Consider the following 23777-nt stretch of genomic DNA (forward strand, 5'->3'; position numbering starts at 1 on the left):
CCCAGCAGATTTGTCTTTTGACAAGTACTAGCTTCCCAGAGCACAACGAGTGGATCTACGTCCCAGGTCTTCTCTGAGCTGGTCCACAGGTGGGGCCTACCACAGACAGACCTCCTCGTTTCCCACAGTAATCACAAACTTTGGTCAGATTTTGTTTCCGTACCCCAAGGCGCAAGGGGCAGATGCTCTGGTCTCACCCTGGGACTGCAAACTAACCTATATATTTTTCCCCAACATTTCCCATAAATGAGATCCCTCTTGAGGCTGTCAAGGGAGAATATAGTTGTCATAGCCAGTCCTCCATATTGACCAGGAGGCCCTCGGTTTTCCCTGGCCATTCATTTCGGGGTACAGAAGACATTTCCCCTCCATAGCATAGGCAGACTGGGGCTGCAAGCAGGGGCACTGAAGGGGGAGGATGAGCAACTCTGGTTGCTCCAGTTTCACTCCAGAGTGATCTCTACTTTGTTGCGTGCAAGAAGACATTCTACTTACAACATCTAGACCTAATTCTGGAATAAGTTCGCTTTTTCTTGGTAGGGCGAGACATTGATCCTATTGTCCTTCCAGTCTCAGCTGTTCTATACTTCCCCCAGGCCTTAGCCCACACTCGCGATCTATGTGAGGATAGGCTACCTTGGCAGTAACACATTTAAATGGGCCACTAATCCTTCAGTTTGCACAACTTTTGAGGGTAGTCGTGAGGAGTCGGTCACCAAGAAAGAAAGATCTATTGGAGTTGCTGGATCTCATATCAGTTTGTTCCGACAGAGCAATGTTCGGTTCAGGCCATCAATTACAAGAACTTTAAGCAGAAGGTTATCAGAGATTCAAGCTCTTGGAGCTTCAAAGTAAAAAATATATATATATATATATATATATATATATATATATATATATATATATATATATATATATATATATTACTTTCTTTCCAGAAAGTGTAGAGTTGGGTCTTGTAGATCATCCTGCATCAAACATAACAGCAGCCTGCTATTTAACAGACAGCTGGACATAGCCTAACTTTCCACAACATCACACAGGAAAGTCACACATACTGTTCATTTTCAGAACTTTTAAGTAGTATCTCTCCACAATTGTCCCTTTTAGGTAATCTAAATAAACCTTTTGTCATTCTAGCTGGGAATCCTCAAGGAAAAGAGGTTATCGCCTAGATCCTAGCAGGCTTGGTTGTGCATATAGGACTAGGGGTCACGAGCCTCCTTCAGTGGTGGCGGAGCACTCTACCAGAGCGGTTGAAGCCTCATGGGCAGCACATTCAAGAGAATGTATGGTGCCCATCTGTACAGGGGTATTGTGGTCGTTCCTACATTCCTACTCAAACTTGACGGTCTAGACCCGGGGGACTTTATAGGAAGGACTATTCAGTCCTCTGTCTCATCCTAATTAGAAGATTGGTTTGACAAGTAGATCCCACCCTGTCAGCTAGTTATTTATCACTAGTATGCTGCCATGTTGGCGTCAGGAAAACGGAAAATTGTATCAAATACTTACCGTAATTTTCCTTTCCTGACACCAAACCATGGCAGCATACGGTCCCACCCTTATACGTTTTTGGTATGTAGCTAATTACAGAGAATGGGGTGGGGCCTAACTAGGCCTTTCATTTATGCTATTCACTGGTCCTGAGGGAGTGGTCAAGAGGCGGAGCTCTATCACTAGTATGCTGCCATGGTTTGGCGTCAGGAAAGGAAAATTACGGTAAGTATTTGATACAATTTTCGGTTTTAAGGGGGAATGACAGGGGGTGTGTCCTATGCCTACATACCTTTTGCTTATTCCCTCATTCCCATCTCAAAATGTTGGGAGGTATGCTCCCTCTCTCCAATTCCTGCTCTCTCTCTCTCTATCCTCCATTCCTTCTCTCTCTCTCTCTCTCTCTCTCTCTCTCTCTCTCCCCCCGCTCTCCAATTCTTGCTCTCGCTCTCTCCTATTCCTAGTCGCTCTCTCTCTCTCTCTCTCTCCCATTCCTTCTCTCTCTCCCTCTCTCTCTCCCATTCCTGCTCTCTCTCTCTCCCCCCTCTCCCATTCCTGTTCTCTCTCTCCCATTCCTAGTCGCTCTCCCTCCCATCCCCTCCTTCTCTCCCCCCCCCATTCCTGCTCTCTCTCTCCCATTCCTTCTCTCTTTCTATCTCTCTCCCCCCTAGGCTCTCTCTGCCTCCCTATTTATCCTTCTTTTCTGCACTATCTCTCTCTTTCTCTTCTGCTCTCTCGCTCTCTCCTTTTCTGTTCTCTCTCCTTTCTCCTTCTTTTCTGATCTCTCTCTCTCTCTCTCTCTCTCTCTCTCTCTCTCTCTCTCTCTCTCTCTCTCTCTCTCTCTCTCTCTCTCTCTCTGTCTCTCTCTCTGCCCTGATTTCTCCTTCTTTTCTGATTTCTCTCTCTCTCTCTTGTCCCCTATTTCTCCTTCTTTTCTGCTCCCCCCCCCCCCCCCCTCTCGCTTTCTTTCTCTCTCTCTCTCACATATTGGGCAGATATTTTCACCATTGGCTCCTCTTCTCCCAGTAGAATTTGGAGTTGCCTCTTCTCTTCTCTAGAATTGAAGTCCGGGATGAGAGCGAAGAGTCTTTGGAAGTGAATGTTCCTCACTGATGAGTACTTGGAATAATTCTCCTGTGTATGGAATTATTCAGTATTTTCCATTCCAGTGCTTATTTGATTGTAACATTTTTCTGAGCTATCTCCCAAGTTTTTATTTCATTCTGTCACTTCAGGGTTAATTAGATGTGATTGCCACTGTTTAGGCTCATCACACCGCTGTAAAAGCTGATTTTATTTCACATGTTATAGCATTGTAAAATACTCAATAAATGGATTCTGTGCTTTGAAACGTGATATGTGTTCCTTATGCTATAACATATATTAGCTGAACACAAACTTGTGCTGCTAAAAAAAAGTGAATTTCCTTTTTTATTGTTCATTGCACATTAATTATTCATAGACTGATTTTAGTTGAGGCTGTAATAAGAGGCAGGAACATTATTAAATCTGAGTATAAACATTTAGAAAATTAAATAGCAGTCTCTGATTCTTTTGTCTGGGCTACTGGTGGTACAGACGGTATATCTTTCCATGAACGTTTTGGTCACACACAACTTCATGTCTCTCCCGCTCTCTCTCTCCCATTCCTTCTCTCTCTCTCCCCCTCTCTCTCCCCCATTCCTTCTCTCTCTCTCCCCCTCTCTCTCCCCCATTCCTTCTCTCTCTCTCCCCCTCTCTCTCTCCCATTCCTTCTCTCTCTCTCCCCCTCTCTCTCCTCCATTCCTTCTCTCTCTCTCCCTCCCTCTCTCCCATTCCTGCTCTCTCTCCCTCCCCCCTCTCTCGTCCATTCCCCCCTCTCTCTCTCCCTCTCCCCCCTCTCTTGCACATTCCCTCCCCCGCCCTCTCTCCCCCCCCCCCCCCATTTTTCCTTCTTTTCTGTGCTCTCTCTCTCTCCCGATTTGTCCTTGTTTTCTGCTCTCTCTCGCTCTCTCCCTCCCTATTTCTCCTTCTTTTCTGTGCTCTCTCTCTCTGTCCCCCTTCCCTATTTCACATTCTTTCTGCGCTCTCTCTCTCTCTCTATATATATATATTTTCTGCTCTCTCTCTCTCCCTATTTCTCCTTCTTTTCTGTGCTCTCTCTCCCCCTCCCTATTTCTCTCTCTCTCTCTCTCTCTCTCTCTCTCTCTCTCTTTTTCTCTCTATATATATATATATAGATATATATATATATATCTAGATAGATAGATAGATAGATAGATAGATAGATAGATAGATAGATAGATAGATAGATAGATAGATAGATAGATATCCCCATTTATCCTTCTTTTCTGCTCTCTCTGTCTCCTTATTTCTCCTCTTTTGCTCTCTATCCCCCCCCCCGTATCCTTCTTTTCTGCTTTCTCTCTCTCTATCTCCCTATTTCTCCTCCTTTTCTGCTCTCTCTCTCTCTCCCTCTATCCATCTTTACTGCTCTCTCTCTCTCTCTCCCCCCTATTTTTCCTTCTTTTCTGCTCTCTTTCTTTCTCTTTATGTCTCTCTTTCTCCCTATTTCTCCTTTTCTGCTCTCTTTCCCCCTCTCTATCACGCTATTTCTCCTTCCTCTCTTCATTCCCCCTCTCTCTCTCCCTCCCTATTTCTCCTTCTTTCCTTCGCTCTCTCTCTCTCCCTATTTCTCCTTATTTTCTGCTCTCTCTGTCTCCTTATTTCTCCTTCTTTTCTGCCCCCCCTTTCTCTCACCGTATCACTGTATCCTTCTTTTCTGCCCTCTCTCAGTGTCTATCTCCCAATGTTTCCTTATTTTCCTCTCTCTTTCTCTCTATCTCTCCCTATTTTTCCTTCTTTTCTGCTCTCGCTCTCTCTCTCTCTCCCTCTCCCTATTTCCCTTTCTCCTTCTTTTCTTCTCTCTCTCTCTCTCTCTCTCTCTCTCTCTCTCTCTCTTTCTTTCTCTCTTTCTCTCTCTCTCCCCCCTATTTCTCCTTCTTTTCTTCTCTCCCTCTCTCTCTCTCCCTCCCTATTTCTCCTTCTTTCCTTCTCTCTCACTCACTCTCCCTCTCTCTCTTCCTATTTCTCCTTATTTTCTGCTCTCTCTGTCTCCTTATTTCTCCTCTCTCCTTTTCTCCCCCCCCTCTCGCTCTCTCTCTCTCTCGCTCCCTCTCTCTCTCTGTATATATATATATATATATATATATATATATATATATATATATATATATATATATATATATATAGCCCCATTTATCCTTCTTTTCTGCTCTCTCTGTCTCCTTATTTCTCCTTTTTTGCTCTCTATCTCTCCCCCCCCCCATGTATCCCTATTTCTCCTTCTTTTCTGCTCCCCCCCTCTCTCTCTCCCCCTATTTTTCCTTATTTACTGCTCTCTTTCTCTCTCTCTCTCTCTCTCTGTCTCTCTTTCTCCCTATTTCTCCTTCTTTTCTGCGCTCATTTCTCTCCCCCTCCCTATTTCTTCTTCTTTTTTGCTCTCTCTCTCTCTCTCTCCCTATTTCTCCTTCTTTTCCTCTCTCCCTCTCTCTCGCTCTCTCTCCCCCTATTTCTCATTTTCTGCTCTCTCTCTCTCCCTATTTCACCTTTTCTTCACAAAACATATCCAAAGTTCAGTAACCGGAACGGATAGTCAGCCAAGCCTGAAAGTCAGGGATCAGTGTAGGGGAACAGCAAGCAGGATCTGGAGCCAGAAGGGATCTCAGCCAAGCAGGTCTTTAAACAGGAACGCAGGAATGCAGTCTCTGTGATGTTGACCAAGGCGAAGGTAGAGATCCTCTGGGCTGGACGGCTTAAGTAGGCAGGTCTGACGAGCAGGATATCATCAACAGGTGAGTAGCTGTGGAGAGATTGGGGCTGCCAATTAGCCGACAGCTGAGTGGCCAGCTCAGTGAAGGAAGGGCTGAGCCCAGCCCTGACAGTACCCCCTCCTCAATGACCGCTCGCCCTCAGAGAACCACCAGGCTTGAGGGGAAACACATCTATGGTGATCACAGAGGAGGACAGGGGCATGTACGTCCAAGGATGAGACCCAAGAGCGTTCCTCCGGACCGTACCCCTTCCAATGCACCAGGTAATGTATGCACCCATGGAACCTACGGGGGTCAACAATGGACTTTACTTCATACTCCTCATGGTTCTCAACCTGTACAGGGTGAGGTCATGGCACCGAGGTGGTAAAGCAGTTGCAGACCCAAGGTTTTATTAAGGAGACATGAAATATGCAGATTAGGACTCCAAAACCGACAACCCCTGTCCGAGACATCAGCACGTAGACTAGGCCACCAGAATTGTTGGGAAATGGCCCAAAAGAGTTATTCTTCCTAGGGTGACCAGCAGCCTAGGGAGCATGGTAAGTCTGGACAATACGGAGACTCTCTGGGACAAAGCAGCAGTCACAAGGTTTCTCAGGAGGAGCATGGACCTGAGCAGCAAGAATTTTGTCACCCAAAGGAGAGGTGAGACTGGTACGAACCATAGCCAGAATACGATAATGAGGAATCTTAGGAACCTGAACCAACTCCATCTTGGAATTGGAGGAAAATTGTTGTGACAGAGCATCAGCCTTTACATTCTTAGTACCGGGTAAGAATGAGACAATGTAATTGAAACTTGACAAGAAAAGAGCCCATCGCGCCCTTCTTGGAGAGAGGTGTTTAGCCTCAGACAAGAATGTGAGATTCTTATGGTCAGTAAGAATGAGAACTGGCACAGTGGTACCTTTGAGGAGATGTCTCCATTCTTTCAGGGCTAAAATGATCGCTAACAGCTCTCTGTCACCAATCTCGTAATTGCACTCCGCAGGTGACAATTTCTTGGAAAAGTAGCCACAAGCATGCATAGCGCTCTCAGAGGTAGGACATTGAGACAGAAGGGTACCAACACCAGTCTCAGAAGCATCAACCTCAAGTATAAAAGGTAACATAGGATCAGGATGTGTCAACACAGGAGCAGAAACAAAGGCAGCCTTGAGACTCTCAAAGGCCTTAACGGACTCCGGAGACCAACTCTGTGGGTTACCATCCTTTCTGGTCATATCAGTCAGGGGCTTGACCAGAGACAAGAAGTTACGAATAATACTGTAGTTGGCAAAGCCAAGAAAACGCTGCAAAGGACGTAAACTCACGGGTCAGGGCCACTGTAGGACTGCTAAAAGTTTCTCTGGGTCCATCGAAAAATCAGCAGTGCAAATGACATAGCCGAGGCATTTAACCTGTTCACGATGGAATTCGCACTTCTCCAATTTACAATATCTTGCCAGACCAAATCTCGGAGCACACAGTTAATAAATTCCTGGAAAACTGCCAGGGCATTACAAAGGCCAAAAGGCATTACGAGGTACTCATAATGGCCTGTTCTGGTATTAAACGCCATTTTCCACTCGTCGCCCTCTATAATTCTCATGAGATTGTATGCCCCTCTCAAATCAAGCTTCGTGAAAACCGTTGCTCCCTTGAGGTGGTCAAATAACTGCGTAATCGCATAGGCATTCTTAATCGTGAAACGATTGAGACCCCTATAATCTATACAAGGTCTCAGTTCACCACTCTCCTTCTTCACAAAAAAGAAACCAGCACCAGCAGGAGACGAGGATTTGTGGATGAAACCTTAAGAAAGTGCGCCTGCAACATACTCCTCTGTGGCCTTATCCTCCAAGACCGACAAAGGGTAAACCCGACCATGAGGGGGTATGGCACCAGGTTGAAGGTCAATTGCGCAATCATACGACCATTGTGGAGGCAAACTACTGGCTTGTCCTTTGTCAAAGACATCGCTAAAATCACGGTACTCCTCCGGCAGGGAGGAGAGTGAAGAGGAGCACAGGACCTTGGCTACATTCTGGAAACATGTGTTACTGCATTGTGGCGACCAGGAGAGAACCTCAGCACGGAGCCAATCAAAAGAGGGGTTGTGCCTCTGTAACCAAGAATAACCAATAACAAGCAGAAACTTAGATGAGGAAATAACTTGGAATTGGATTATCTCATGGTGAATAGCCCCTACGGCCATGGACAATGGAACCATCTCATAAGTCACATGGGCAGGCTGTAGAGGTCTCTTGTCAAGATCCTCAATGGCAAGTGGAGTGTCACACAGCTGCAGCGGAATCGAGTGCTTCGATACAAAGGCAGCATCAATGAACAGACCTGGAGCCCCAGATTCGATTATAGCCTGTATCTCAATGGACGACTCAGCCCAAGAAAGGGTGACTGAAACCAGGGGCTTATCCCTCTGGATAACTGGGGACGAAACACCACCTAAGGTCTGTCTATGACATAACCTTAAGGTTCGGGTGTTCCCTGGACGGGTAGGACAAGACTTCAAAAAGTGACCTGCTTGGCCACAATAAAGGCACAATCTCTCCCTCCTCCTAAAGGTTCTCTCATCCGCAGAGAGATGCGTGAAATCCAAGTGCATGGGTTCACCTTCACTGACCGCCTCAGTACCAGGAGGCATGGGAGGTGAGGGAGATATGGGTGGGACTGCAAAGCTCGGAGACAAACCTACAGGAGGCTTCCACAAGCGCTCCTTATAAGAGAGACTTTCTCTGAGTCTGGAGTCAATAAGGATGGCTAACGTGATCAACTTCTCCAGCTCAGTGGGTATATCTCGGGCTGCTATCTCATTCTTGATGGGATTCATGAGCAAAAGCAGCCACAAGGGCCTCATTGTTCCAAGCAACCTCTGCTGCCAGAGTATGGAATTCAATGGCGTAATCGGCAACAGTTCTCGCACTCTGTTTCATGGACATGAAGCACTTGGCAGGAGAAGTGGAGCATGTGGGAATGTCAAATACCCTTTTAAAGGAGACCACAAACTCAGGGTAACTCAAGACAACAGGTTTTTGCATCTCCCATAGAGGGTTTGCCCAGGCCAAGGCTCTCTCAGAAAGCAAAGCTATCACGAAACCTACTTTGCTTCTGTCCTTGGGAAACGCCTGGGGCAGCATCTTAAAGTATATCTTAACCTGGTTGAGAAACCCTCTGCATTGGACTGGATCGCCCCCAAATCGCTGGGGAAGCGGAGCGGAACCAGACATACCTCTTACAGAGGTAATACTCGAGGCGGGTGCCTGCACAGAGACTGGAGCAGCAGCAGGGATGGCCTGCAACACAGGTTGTACTGGAGCAGCCACGGTGAAAGATTCCAGGTGAGCTGTGCGACTTAGGAGTGTTTGTAACGCCATGGCAAACTGATCCATGCGGCGATCCTACTCATCCAATCTGGAAGAAATATTACCAACAAGTGGATTGACTGTATCTTCTGAATTCATGGCCTTCACCTACTATCAGAAACCATGAAATCAGACCAAGACAGAAGTACAGTTCAATCACACTTGTTTAATAATACAAGTAAATAGAACAAACGTAGTCAAACCATAGCCAAAATTCAGTAACCGGAAAGGATAGTCAGCCAAGCCAGAAAGTCAGGGATCAGTGTAGTGGAACAGCATGCATGATCTGGAGCCAGAAGGGATGTCACCCAAGCATCCCCACAGCTGAGCGGCCAGCTCAGAGAAGGAAGGTCTGAGCCCAGCAATACAATATCCTCTCTCTCTCTCTCTCTCTCTCTCTCTCTCTCTCTCTCTCTCTCTATCTGTCTCTATTTTTCTTCTTCTCTGCTTACCCTCTCTCTTTCTCCCCATTTATCTTTCTTTTCCACTCTCTCTCTGTCCCCTTATTTCTCCTTTTTTTCTGCTCTCTCACTCTCTCCCCCCTCCCATGTATCCTTCTCCCTCTCCCTCTCCCTCTAACTCTCTCTCTCTCTCTCTCTCCCTCCCTCCCTCTCTCTCTCCCTCTCTCTCTCCCTCTCTCTCTCTCCCTCTCCCTCTCTCTCCCTCTCTCTCTCTCTCTCTCTCTCTCTCTCTCTCTCTCTCTCTCCCTCTCTCTCTCTCCCTCTCTCTCTCTCCCTCTCCCTCTCCTTCTCCTTCTCCCTCTCCTTCTCCCTCTCCTTCTCTCTCTCCTTCTCTCTCTCCTTCTCTCTCTCTCTCTCTCTCTCTCTCTCTCTCTCTCCCCCTTCTCTCTCTCTTCATTCTCAACATCCAGACAAGCGAAGGACACTCTCCAGGAGGTGATTGTATCATTATCAAAGTCTACAATCAAAAGAAGACTTCACATGAGTAAATACAGAGGGTTCACCGCAAGGCACAAACCATTATTATAAACCATTTATAAGCCTGAAGAATAGAAAAGCCAGATTGGACTTTGCCAGTAAACATCTAAAAAAGCCAGACCAGTTCTCGAAAAGCATTATTTGGATGGATGAAAATAAGATTAATCTGTATCAGAATGATGGGAAGAAAAAAGTATGGAGAAAGCTTGGATCAGCTCATGATCCAAAGCACACAACTTCATCTGTAAAACATGGTGGAGGCAGTGTGATGGCATGGGTATGCATGTCTTCCAGTGGCACTGGGTCATTGGTGTTTATTGATGATGTGACAGAAGACAGAAACAGCCAGATGAATTCTGTAATGTTCAGAGATATACTGTCAACCAAGATTCAGCCAAATGCAGCATGGATGGCACTTCAATGTATGGACATTAATCGAAAACACACTGCAAAAGCAACCCAGGAGCTTTTGAAGGTAAAAAAGTGGAGCATTCTGCAATAATCAAGTCAATCACCTGATCTCAACCCAATTGAGCATGTATTTCACTTGCTGAAGGCAAAACTAAAGGCAGAAAGGCCCACAAACAAAGAACAGCTGAAGACTGCTGCAGTTAGAGCCTAGCAAAGCACCAGAAAGAAGCCCAGTCTTTGGTAATGTCCATGGCTTCCAGACTTCAGGCAGTCATTACCAGTAAAGGATTCTCAAGAAAATATTAAAAATGAACATTTTATTTATGATTATATTCATTTGTCCAATTACATTTGAGCCCCTGAAAATGGGTGGACTGTGCATAAAAATGGTTGCAGTTCCTAAAATTTGTACTTGATAGTTATGTTCAACCCCTTGAATTAAAGCTGAAAGTCTGCACTTCAAATTAATTTGGATTGGTTCATTTAATTTTATTCTGGTGGCATACAGAGCCAAAAGTATGAAAATTTTGCCTGTGTCCAAATATATATGGACCTATACACAGGGCTTTTTTTCTCAATGAATGGGTACAGGAACTCCTGCTTTCTAAGTCATCCTTCGTTTCTGCCCCCTACCCCCCTCTGAGCAATGTCCCTTGGTTCCATCTCCTACTTATCTCCCAGTAACGCACCTTTCAGAGAATACAGAACCAAGTACAGAATGGGTACAGGAACTCCTGCCTTCTAAGTCATCCTTCGTTTCTGCCCCCTACCCCCCTCTCAGCAATGTCCCTTGGTTCCACCTCCTACTTATCTCCCAGTACCGCACCTTTCAGAGAATACAGAACCAAGTATCATTTTGTACTACTAAGTGATTCACACAATTTGTTAATGATAACAAGAAAGACAGTGAAATAGACCCCCTGCTGTGAGCAAAAATAGACCCCACCCCAGCAACAGTAGACCCCCCAGAAACAATAGACTTCCCTCAGCTACAATAGACCCCCCACAAAACAATTGATTACCCCCAAGCAACAATGCCCCCTCAACAAAATACCACCCCAGCAAAAATAGACCCCCAGCGCAACAACAGATCTCCCAGCAGCCAGTAACAATATAAATCTCCCTCAACAGTAGATCCTTTCCAGCAACAATTGACCCCCCCCCCCCATCAGGAACACAGGACAGAGCGGGACTGTAGAGTCTCTGTTGTCTAAACAATGTAATTAAATAGTTCGCCAATCAGAGTGCTTCTGACTTGATTGACAGAGTGCTGCTGGTTACTTGACATGGTGCTTTGTTTTGGATGGACTGATGAACTATTGTCAGTATTTCATTGCAATGGGAAGGATCTCTCTCATGGGACTGCAGACAGCACACCTTCCCAAACTATTGTAACCCAAAAATTAATATACATAAATATATTACATCAATATTCTGACACAATATTTGTTTTGGCAGTAGAGGTGGCCACTTTATTAGTTTTATTACCAAACTAGCTGAAGCATAACAATACTGTACCATTAATTAATGAGTGTCTCACTTCAAACAACAAAAGAAACATGCTCAGTTATCAGAACTCAAGCATAAATCAGGACCAAATATACATAAATATGTAATTAGTCCTCCACCAGCCAGGCATGACCTCGCTTTAATTTTTTTTAAAGGCTTCTGATCAAGGAAAGACAACTACTTCAAACACAGTACTATTTCCAAAAATCCTACAGTTGTCTAGTATTTTCTTAAATCTTAAAATTGCGTAAAGTCTGCTTTGTCATAAATAATACATTTAATGTTCTTATTCTCCTTACATCATTTCCTCTCAAATGTATTACTAGTATATCAGAGGCCATCCAAGTTTAAAACAACTCAAGAAATTGAAGTATAAATGTTCTAATGTGAGCTTTTAATGTCTTTCCAGTGTACATGAAACATACTAGGAATAAAACATAGGTGTAGACACATTGAAATGCTCCTAAGTGCACCAATAAAACAAATGAATGCCCTACTATCTATAGATTTGAAATGTTGTATAAACCAAATATAAAGATTTTAACAAATGTACATTTAGAAATAGAGAATCTCATCTGCCCAGTTGTTTAAATATAGATTCATCTAAACCCAATCGTGCAGCCACAGTAGCCACTCCTCTTCTAAAGGAGTGCATAGAAAATTTCAAATGACTGATGACTATTACCCTAAGACCTGAAGAATGGAAAAAAACTGGACAAAAGATGATTTTTAGGTAACAGGTTCTCTTTTAAACCCTGCATGTCTCCACTTTGCTCCACTGAATGTATTGCAATGCACTTCGCATTGCAATACATCCCTTCCTGGCTATGCATCATGGGGGATCAATGGACGTGTTTTGTGGGTGCAATCCCTTCCTCTCACCTACTAGCGTTATGAGGAAGGGGTTGCACCCACAAAACGCATACATTGAGATCCCCTGATGGCAGATAGCACATGTTGACACACCGTGTGCATCTTCAAAATTTGGCTTTTAAAATTGTAAAAAATTAGAAGCACAGAATGTGGTCATCTAAAAAGGAAATGAACATGATCGATTTAGTTTTAGGGAAAAAAGGATTAAATTTTCCCCAAAACATCGATCATGTTCTTCATTTTCTGCTGCATGATGTCCAGGAGATTGCGCATTCCATCGATCTCCCCATTCCAGGCCATGATCTGGCCAGTGAGTCTTTGGGCGCTGTCACTTGTAAATGGTTCGGCTGCTTCCCTTTCCACAACCAGCACATCGCCTAAAATTAATGAAAAAACACGTATTTAGAAATATGCAGGCATACATAGATTACCTGAAGCTGAGGTGTCAGACACTCACCTGGTGGGGTGCACATCTCGCCCACTTCCTCCACCTCTCCTTCCTCAAGATCCTCGGGGGGGCTTGGGCTAATTTGCCAATCAGGTTGGCGATGTCGGGGGTCCCTGGTATCCTCTGACTGTTGTCTTTTCTCCCCTATGAAAATGAAACAAAATGTATATTTAGCACACAGATATTTGAGTCCAGAAATAGGAATATGAAACACTGTATTGAAGCGGTGTACAATTGTCTGTTTGGGCAGAGATCCAAGTTGAAGACATGATTAAAATCCCCTTTTAACCAAGCTGGAATACTTACCTTTTCTGGCCAAGTTTCACAGATAGAGACACCCCAAGTATCCACTGGAGTACCTGTGTCTTTTCTCCCCTATGAGAATGAAACAAAAGGTATATTTAGCACACAGATATTTGAGTCCAGAAATAGGAATATGAAACATTGTATTTAAGTGGTGTACAATCGTCTGTTTGGGCAGAGATCCATGTTGAAGACATGATTAAAATCCCCTTTTAACCAAGCTGGAATACTTTCCATTTTTGGCCAAGTTTTACAGATAGAGACACCGCAAGTATCCATTGGAGCACCTGTGTGGGTTACCCTGAAAAATGTATTCTGGTGTCCCATACAGGTGGTCCTGAGTCCAGATGTGTAAACAGCTGCCAAGTGTCCTCTCCTTACATTCCACTGAATGAAGTTTGCTATTCATTCTAGTTTCAAACACATCTAGACAACAATGTCCTAAACTTTTTTAATAAGACAAATTAGCAAGACCAAAATATTGTTGAAACCCTGTATCAACGAAATACACGGTATATATTTTCAAACAAAGTTTCCTACGAACAATGTTTCCTACGAACGATTACTGTGTCCACAAACATGAAAGTAGCCATTTAAAACTGTACAACAGTAAAGAAAAGCACATGGAGCAGCATGCAAGTTAATAATCAGAATAGGAACACACGACAAGTACTTACTTTTGTGAAGCACTTTCTTTATTCTTCTGTTCTGATCCGGCTCCCTCAGTTTAAGGTCGGACCAGCATTTCCTTAATTGGTCTTTGGGATCGGGACGTTTAGGGCTCCGGGCTTTCCTCGTTACTGGAATAATTTCCAAACACCTGCTGTGTCTCCGCCATGTTGCTCCTACTGCGCATCGTAGAGAGAAGGGGCAGGGAATATTCTTGAAAAAGAATGTCAGGGGCGGGCGACGCAGGTGGAGTTTCACGCATGGCACAGTGTATATAAAGCTAACACGCATGTGCCATACGTACATACGTGCGTACGTTCTGTGCGTAGAAAGAAGGGGTGGAGAATATTTGTGAAAAAGAACCTTCAGGGGCGGGCGGCGCAGCCGGAGTTTCACGCATGAGCAGTGAACGGAAGTTGCGGGGGTCCAAAACAAAGGTAATTATTTTTTACTGTTTTAGAACATCAGTGGCCTATACTGCTTAAAGATTGAGGCCTATATTGAGATAAGATTATGAGAGTTTAGGCTAACATTAGTGTTTTTGTCTTGTGTATTGTCTTACAGGAAAAATGAATAATAAGTTTAAGGAGCCTGGATTTATGTGCAAATTTATTGACAAGTACAGGGAGCTGAACTGTGGGAAGTCAAACATAGTTTATATTACAATAAACAAGCAAGGAAGGCAACGCTGGAATTTGTTCAGACTTTGATCCCAGAAGCAACCATGGAGATTTTGGGAAGTAAAATTGGGATCTTGAGGAACATGTATAGGAGGGAGCCTAGGAAGATCCAGGCTTCCCTGAGATCAGAAGCATCAGCAGATGATGTGTATATACCCAGGCTGTGGTACTTCAAAAAACTGTGTTTTCTTGATGACCAGACTGAAGCCAGGGAATCTCTTTCGACCCTTCCCTCCACCCTTCCCTGCAGCCTTCCCTCCACCCTTCCCTTCACCCCAGCAGAGGCTGACGAGGAACAACCTGGGCCTTCCATCCTAGAAGAAGCAGATATGCCCAGCTTGAGCCAGGTATATTATGTTTAGACATATTTAGTGTCCTAATATTAATTATGTTAATTAGATGTTATAATTGATTACCTATTAAGGATTTTTATCCAAAAAATGATGTATACATATCAATTGACAGTGGTGGCCAAAAATGTTTGTCACCAGCTTGAAAAAATCCTGGGGTCAGAATGATACTCTTTTATATGTATTAACATTGAATTTGCAAGCCATGAACTGAAAATTGTGTGATTGATGAAGCAAAAACTAAAACTATGTCCCTTTTTTATACACAGGATGAGCTCAGTTAGGAGGAAGTTCTGGAAAGTGGCAGGCAGGAGGAGGCTGGGCCCAGTGACGGCCAGGAGGTGGGCAGGCCCAGTGTCAGCCAGGAGGTGGCCAGGCCCAGTAGGAGCTTCACCCAATCGCAGGTGCCTCCCCTCCGCTTTCATACAAAAAGGCCCAGGAAGGGGACGGTGACAGAGGAGGCATCACTGTGCCTCATTAGGGAAGCTACGAATGTCCTCATGAGCCCCCCCGATGCTGAAGAGGCCTATGGCTGCTATCTAGCCACCAGGTTGCTAGAATTGGAGAAGGGCCAACGCCTCCTCTGTGAGGGAATTGTTGCTGAGGCCCTTCAGAAGGGCTGAGGGGCCAGCTAACTGAGAGCAGCCACATATATGAGCAAGCCCACCCTACTCCTCTCCTCTTCCTCCTGCCACAAGTCCACCACCAGAGCCACAGCCTCCAAGGAAGGCTGCAAGGAGGGCTGCAGGTAAGGCTGCAGGGCAGCGTGGAGGGAAGACTACAGCGAAGAGAAGAAAGTGATGACCTGGGTTCAGTCTGGTCTGACAGAGGACGCAGGCTGATGTAGTTCCACAGCCTGGGGACATATATGTCATCTGCTGCTGGTCTTGATCTCTGGAATTCCTGGACCAGATTGTGCTCCCTATTATATGGACTCCTCAAGATTCCAATTTTCTTTTCCACAGACTTGATGTGTGCCCTGGGGCCAAAAGGCTTCACAAATTCCTAAAGTTTCTCCAGTGTTGCCTTCATCTTTATTTTGTTAACCAGAATAAATGGATATTTTATTTTCTGAAAATACTTGCCTATGTGTTTTTATTCAAATACATTTCTAAAAGACAATGTCAAATTAACAAGGGACATCAACCTCCTTGAGGTTCAAAAAAAAAAAAAAAATAATGTTATTGTGGTAACTTGACACCAAAAAAAAAAAAATATGGAGATCACTAGAAAATAATTTTTAAATAATCCTAAAAAAAAATCTTAATGAAATCTTAAATAATAAAAGATGACTCTAAAAAAAAATTTGTAAACATTATTATGGAGATCGGGCTTTTAAAAAATACAATATTATTCATGAGATCAGGAAAAATAATCCAGAAATCAGTTTGTAAGAACTCTGTGTGAATATGAGCAGCAAAACAACTTCGTTCTTCTAGCATTATAAAGAGGACAATAATGAGCGGCATTAAACGATCACAGAATTTGCAGCGTGAGGAATGTGCTAGCTCCAATACGAACACTAATTTTACCAGACCGAGTGCTTCCGTCTCGTACTTGCTTCAGAGCATGCGTCGTTTTTGGTCCATCGGAAAAAAGCATACAGACGAGCGGATTTCTCGATAAGGACTGGTTCTGGCAGAGTTCCGGCGGAAAGATTTGAAACATGTTCTATTTCTAAAGTCCGTCAGATTTTTCGATGAAGCCCACACATGATCAAATTGTCGGACAGATTCGTTCCGTCGGACCTTTGCTGTGTCGAAGTCCAGTCGTGTGTACACGGCATTAGTTGGCTTATAGTATATCCATGACTGAAGCCAGCTACTCTAACATCAGTGACTCCTCTACACTTTAGCAAATACAAATGAACTAGCCGTATCAGTAAATAAACGTAATTCCTTGTCCAGGATAAACTCACATTGTCACATGGATTTTCCATTATGGAAAAAGAATAACTGAGACCAAATAGAATTGTAAACATTGAGGGTGATTTACTAAAGACAAATAGGCTATTCACTTTGTAAGGAAAGTTGTACTGTGCAAGGAAATTTTCACCAGAGCTTAGTGAATAAAGTAAAGCTCTGCTGCCTTTCATCATCCAATCAGGTGCAGGCAAAAATGCTGTTTTTTTCCTTGCTTGTGATTGTGTATTCTTTGCAAAGGGAAATTTTACTGCATTTACTAAAATTTGGGAAAAATTCCTTGCTAAGCACAACTTCCATTGCAAAGTGAACAGCCAGTTTGTCTTTAGTAAATCAACTCCACTGTGTAAAGAAGGAGATGCAACTGAGAAATAATATTGACATGTACTAAATGGAGGCCACACGTAAGCAGGAGAATTTACTGAAACACTAGGAGATATAGTATGAGTGTAGCCACCTCATAGCTCTTTTACTTTGCAGTACATATTCACCTGCCATGTGACAGTAACGTTTATCATTTAACATATACTGTTTGTCTGTAACTAGAGCCCATTCTGTTCACATCAGCGTGCCAGCAATGTATTTCATACTATCCCAAAATGGCTGCCACAATTTACCTCTATAGAACAAATACTGAAAAGTGGGACATACAGTCCAGAATATGTGACATGAGAGGGACAGTCTAGGAGGAAGAGTTTGCTGAGTAAGCTTTCTGGAAGAGGACACCTGAGAGACTTCAGAGAGGCCTGCTGGATTCTTTAAAGTGATATTAAACCCAAAAAAACAAATGTAATATTCCCAATCCTTAGGTTTGATGGCTGCATTTGTTTCTTTTTATTTATTATTAAAGCCGACACCTTTGGACAGCAGATTTTTTAGTCTGGGGGGAATGTAGTGTTAAATTAGCAGACTTAGATGGACTTGACTAACAGATTGAAGCTGTTTTCCAGAAAGCACTTTATAAGCAATAACAGTGTAGCGCAGGGGTTTTGCTACCCAAGTTATCATGCTAAATAATGTATTGTCCCTTAAGAGTTTGGCTCCCACTAGTGTCCATTTAATGCTATTAAGACTTTTGTTTAGTTTTTGTGAAGCAGCGTTACAAAGCATTGTGGGAGATGTAGTTTAATGAGGAATTGACTTGTGTGAACTTAGTTTGAGAACTATTAAACCCACAATGCCAAGCCACAAACCCACAAGGCCAAGTTACTGTGCTACATGCTGGGAGCAGAAATAAAAAGGACAGTGCAGCCATCTTTCACTCTCTTAGGATGTCATTCAATATCTGCCTGCAGTGAGGTCTGTGTGTGTGACCGGGAGACTGCGGCCTGTAAAGCACGGAGCGGAATCGATCGGCCCCTGAGGAGTTCCAGAGCACAGCCAGCTGGACCAGTGGGCGGATGGACCTGAGGACGCAAGATTTCTGAAGGTTTCCTGCATCCCAGCCATCAGCCATCCGAAGGAACAGTGCAGTGTGATGGCGCCAGCTTTGGATCAGACTGAGATATCAGGAAAGGAGTTCAGAGGGAGCTTTACAGTACCTGGGCCTGTTGTGGTGAGTGGGCACTTGCCCAGATCAATAGAGTGTACTGTTTGCTGCGTGAGCTAGTTACAGATTGCTGGTGGGACTTGTAGTTCCACGAAGGTGACTCTACTTATTTACAGGCTCTATACAATTGAACTCTGGGGTTTGTTATTACACGCTCTGTAAAGTCAGTACTGCATTACACTTATAGATAAGAAGGAAGAGTTACAAGAGTTCTGTTTCTTCATTTAAAACAGTTGTCAATGCATCAATGATTCTACAACTTGCTTTCTCCCAGTTTCCCTTGGATTACAAATACTGCAGTTCAAATCAACAGGCTAGTTGAAGAATAATTAAAGACAAGGAACTTTATCATCTCCTGCAAAGTATCAAGGTTTCACGTTATAGCCTGAACATTGAATTGCAACCTAGGGGGAGCTCTTGAGTATAGGATACATATATGTATATTTCATTGTTCTGTCACATGTAAATGTAATATACTACAGTTCAGTGTGTGTATTGATGTTTCAGGGGAAAGGTGTTTAACCACTTCCCGCCCGCCCTATAGCGGATTGACGTCCGGGAAGTGGTTGTGTTATCCTGACTGGACGTCATATGACGTCCAGCAGGATAACATGCCGCAGCGCGCCCCCGGGGGCGCGCATCGCGGCGATCGGTGGAGCGGTGTGTCAGTCTGACACACCACTACACTGATCTTGGTAAAAAGCCTCCGGCGGAGGCTCTTTACCACGTGATCAGCCGTGTCCAATCACGGCTGATCACGCTGTCAATAGGAAGAGCCGTTGATCGGCTCTTCCTCACTCGCGTCTGACAGACGCAAGTAGAGGAGAGCCGATCGGCGGCTCTCCTGGCAGGGGGGGTCTGCGCTGATTGTTCATCAGCGCAGCCCCCCCTCAGATCACCCCACTGGACTACCAGGGATGCCACTAGGACCACCAGGGAATGGGGCAACGTGGATGGCCAGGTATGTACCCCATGGCCATCCACATGTGCCCAATCTGTGCCAATCAGTGCCCACAAATGGGCACTGATTGGCACTATTATGTCCATGATATGCCCAGATCTGCCCAGCAATGCTCTATCAGTGCCACCTGTCATTGCCCATATGTGCCACCTGTCATTGCCCATCTGTGCCACCTGTCATTGCCCATCAGTGCCACCTGTCAGTGCCCATCTGTGCCCATCAGTGCCCACCTATCAGTGCCCATCAGTGCCACACATCAGTGCCACACATACGTACCCATCAGTACCACCCATATATACCAATCAATGCCACCTACGAGTGCCCATCAGTGCCGCCTATGTGTGCCCATCGGTGCCACCTATGAGTGCCCATCAGTGCCGCATACCAGTGCCACCTATCAGTGCCCATCAGTGCCACCTATCAGTGCCCATCAGTGCTGCCTATCAGTGCCCATCATCAGTGCCCGTTAGTGCCACCTCATCAGTGCCACCTCATTGGTGCCACCTCATCGGTGCCCATCAGTGCCGCCGTATCAGTGCCCATCTGTGCCACCGTATCAGTACCCATTATTGAAGGAGAAAGCGTACTTATTTACAAAAAAATTTAACAGAAACAAAGAAAAACTTGTTTTTTTTCGAAATTTTCGGTCTTTTTTTATTTGTTGCGCAAAAAATAAAAACCGCAGAGGTGATCAAATACCACCAAAAGAAAGCTCTATTTGTGGGAACAAAATGATAAAAAATTTGTTTGGGTACAGTGTAGCATGACCGCGCAATTGTCATTCAAATTGTAACAGCGCTGAAAGGTGAAAATTGGGCTGGGCGGGAAGGTGTCTAAGTGCCTGGTATTGAAGTGGTTAATATAAGCTTGGCAATATTGAACACTTGTCTCACTGTGTGCCTGTCTGCATACACCTTATGGTAACTATTATTGACTGTTATCTATTGTCCTTCCTTATATCTGAGTCTGAGCTATCACAGCGCTTATTGTGCTTAATATCTGTTTTAGTAAACTTCCTAAGTGGTTAATTGACATTCTGTGTGAGACTCTATTACTACAGCTGGTGAAGTGACGGATTCCAAGGTTACAGTAAAAATACTGTATAGTGTATAATTACTGTGCTTCTTTTTACTGCTGTGTCCCACACTAATATTGCCATACAGGTGTGCCAGAGGGGTTGAGACCGTTCTTGGGGTTGAGAGGCAGGGTGCAGAATTGAACATTTATCAGCAGCTCCTTCGGGGGTAGTGCTACAACAGCAAACAGTTTTTTTTCTCCTTTTGTGATAAAGGTTTTACATAAATGAATTAAAGCTGACCACTATAAGCACTACATTCAGTGTTATATCGTTTGTCTCAAACCTTAAATTGCTACTTTGTATGAACAGCTTGCTCTGTTAACCACTTCAGCCCCGAAGGATCTGCCATACCATTTTTTTGCAATACGGCACTGCGTCACTTTACCTGACAATTGCGCGGATGTGCGACGTTGTACCCAAACAAAATTGATTTCCTTTTTTTTTCCCACAAATAGAGCTTTCTTTTGGTGGTATTTGATCACCTTTGCGTTTTTTATTTTTTGCGTTATATATAAACAAAAAAATGCGACAATTTTGAAAAAAAAGCAATATTTTTTACTTTTTGCTATAATAAATATCCCCCCAAAAAATATTAAAAAACACATTTCTTCCTTAGTTTAGGTCGATATGTATTCTTTTACATATTTTTATTCAAAAAAAAAATCGCAATAAATGTATATTGATTGATTTGCGCAAAAGTTATAGCGTCTACAAAATAGGAAGTATATTTATGGCATTTTTATTATTAATTTTTTTTTTTTATTAGTAATGGCGACGATCTGCGATTTTTATTGGGACTGCAACATTGCAGCAGACAGATCGGACACTTTTGACACATGTTTGGAACCATTGACATTTATACAGTGATGAAAGCTAAAAATAGCTACTGATTACTGTGTAAATGTCACTGGCAGGAAAGGGGTTAACACTAGGGGGCGATCAAGGGGTTAAATGTGTTCCCTCAGTGTGTTCTAACTGTAGAGGAGATAGGACTGCCTGAAGGAGGAGACATATTGCTGTTCATACTTAGTTTGAACAACAGATGTGTCTCCTCACCCCTGACAGAACGGAGATCTAACTGTTTACATTGACAGATCTCCCTTCTGTGTCTCTCAGGAGTGATTGTGGGTGCCTGGCGAACATCATGGCCACCGGGCACACACATCGGCTCTGTCATCGCACCACGGGCGCGCCCCCTAGTGGTCCTAAAGCAGCCGACATATACCTATGGCGATTTGCCCAGACAAGCCAACCTGCCGCAGTATAACTGCAGCGGCTGGTCATCTAGTGGTTAAATTAAGTTGAAAAATAACAGACATACTAGCTGGATCACCAGGTCAAAATAAAGGAAAAGCACCTTAAAAGATAAAACGATTGCAGTCACCACATCTAATGTTAGCTATACACTATATGAAAAATCGGCCATACCCATTTTCGAAAAACGAACATTCGGCCGATAGTGCCATCATGTAATGACCGATACATTTTTCAGAGACATAAATGAATCCATTTTGTGTTCATTTTTTTTACATATACCTAGTGCACACATTTTGGGTGGGAAACACATTAACCTTTCAATTTATCGTTCGTTCGGGAGAAAATTTGCAAACTTGTCCTTCGTTTTTTCGGTTCAAAAATGTCCTAACAATTATCGATTCTGTGCCCATTAACTGGCCGAAACACGAACGAACTGGCCAAATGACCGAATTTCAGACAATTTTTCGTATAGTGTATGGCCAGCATAAGAAGTGCCAAAGACATGTTAAGTCGCATGACAAATCGCTCCAATATGAACCTGGGTTCAGTCAGATTCCTGCTTGTTCAGTCCTAGAGCACAGAGAAGCTGGAGGAGACCCCCATCTGATTTTTCTGTCCATCTAAGAGAACTGATGAGATGTGAGTGATGGATTATAAGAGCCATGTTGTGATCACATGCAAGTTCCTTGTTTTACAGTGATTGTCTCTCAAATTTCTAGAATTGTTTTACATTGCTGCAACACAGTACTGCCATAACCTCAGCTATCTGTTTGTTTTTTTTAGCAGAGACCCTAGAGAATAAAATAGCGATCTTTGTAATTGTTTATGTCACACAGTATTTGCGCAACAGTTTTTCAAACGCATTTAAAAAAAAAAAAAACTTTAATGGATTATTAATGCAAAAAAACACAATATATAACCCAATTTTTTTGGTAAAATATAAAAGATGATGTTACACTGAGTAAATAGATACCTAACATTTCACACTTTAAAATTGAGCATGGAATGGTGAAAAACTATGATACATAAAAATCTTCATAGACAACGCTTTAAACATTTTTACAGGTTACCGGTTTAGCGTTACAGAGGAGGTCTAGTGCTAGAAATATTGTTCTTGCTAGAACAATACCCCCCCCCATGTGTGGTGCGAACACCATTCACATATTCATGCGTGACCAATGTATGCGTTCGCTTCTGTGCGCGAGCATGGAGGGGTGGGGGTGCTTTAGGAAAAACATGTTATTATTTTTTTTTACACCGTGCCTTTAATCTTTTATCACTTTTATTACTATCACAAGGAATGTAAACATCCCTTGTGATAAAAATTAGGGATGACAGGTCCTCTTTATGGAAAGATCTGGGGTCTATCCAAATCTCTCTTATCTTACGCTTTAAAAAAAAAAAAAAAAAGTTTACTTCCACCCTAGACCGGACATGACGTCATGACCTCCTAGATCAAAGAGATAAGGAGAGATGATCTAGTCTCTCCTCATCACTGTGACCAGTCGCACTAACTGCTGAATCGTTTCCCGGGACCGCCAGTAAGTATGGTGACCCTCCCGCTGCTTCTAAAAGCGAACCAGTGGCTAAGCAGCCGCTCAGATCACTTTTATGAGAAAAGAGAATCGCCGGCTGGAAAAAAAATATCCGGGTTATGGCTAATAGCTTCACCCATAACCCCGCTAAACCACTTTAAAGCCACAACGTATATAAACGTATTGCGGTCTTGAAGTGGTTATAGTTAGCTTATCTAGAAAGAAGAACGTAAATGGCTATACCATTTTTGTTTATGTTCAAATGCCAATACTGTTACTCCACTTTAAAGGTGTATTTAAAGGTGAAGAATTTCTAGGTTATAGGGAGCATCTAGAAATATTACCTATAAACAGTACCCTGAAAATCTACCTTTTGATATATATTCTTTATAAAATATTGCAGAGCTCTTCTCAAAACATGATGGTGCCTATGCACTCCTATGCCTGTTGCCTTATAGCTCGGGCTAGATTTACATGGGAACTAAATGCACAAAAGCTTTAAGCACCTTGTTGTCAGTGCACTGCCATCCAAAAGACCTACTAACAGCGGGCCAGAAAAGAGGGCAATGTTACACATAGGCAGTCATGGGTGGAATGTAGCTGAAAGCATACCTTTACAC

This window comes from Aquarana catesbeiana, linkage group LG01 (genome assembly GCF_042186555.1).
Source record: "Aquarana catesbeiana isolate 2022-GZ linkage group LG01, ASM4218655v1, whole genome shotgun sequence".
NCBI lineage: Eukaryota > Metazoa > Chordata > Amphibia > Anura > Ranidae > Aquarana > Aquarana catesbeiana.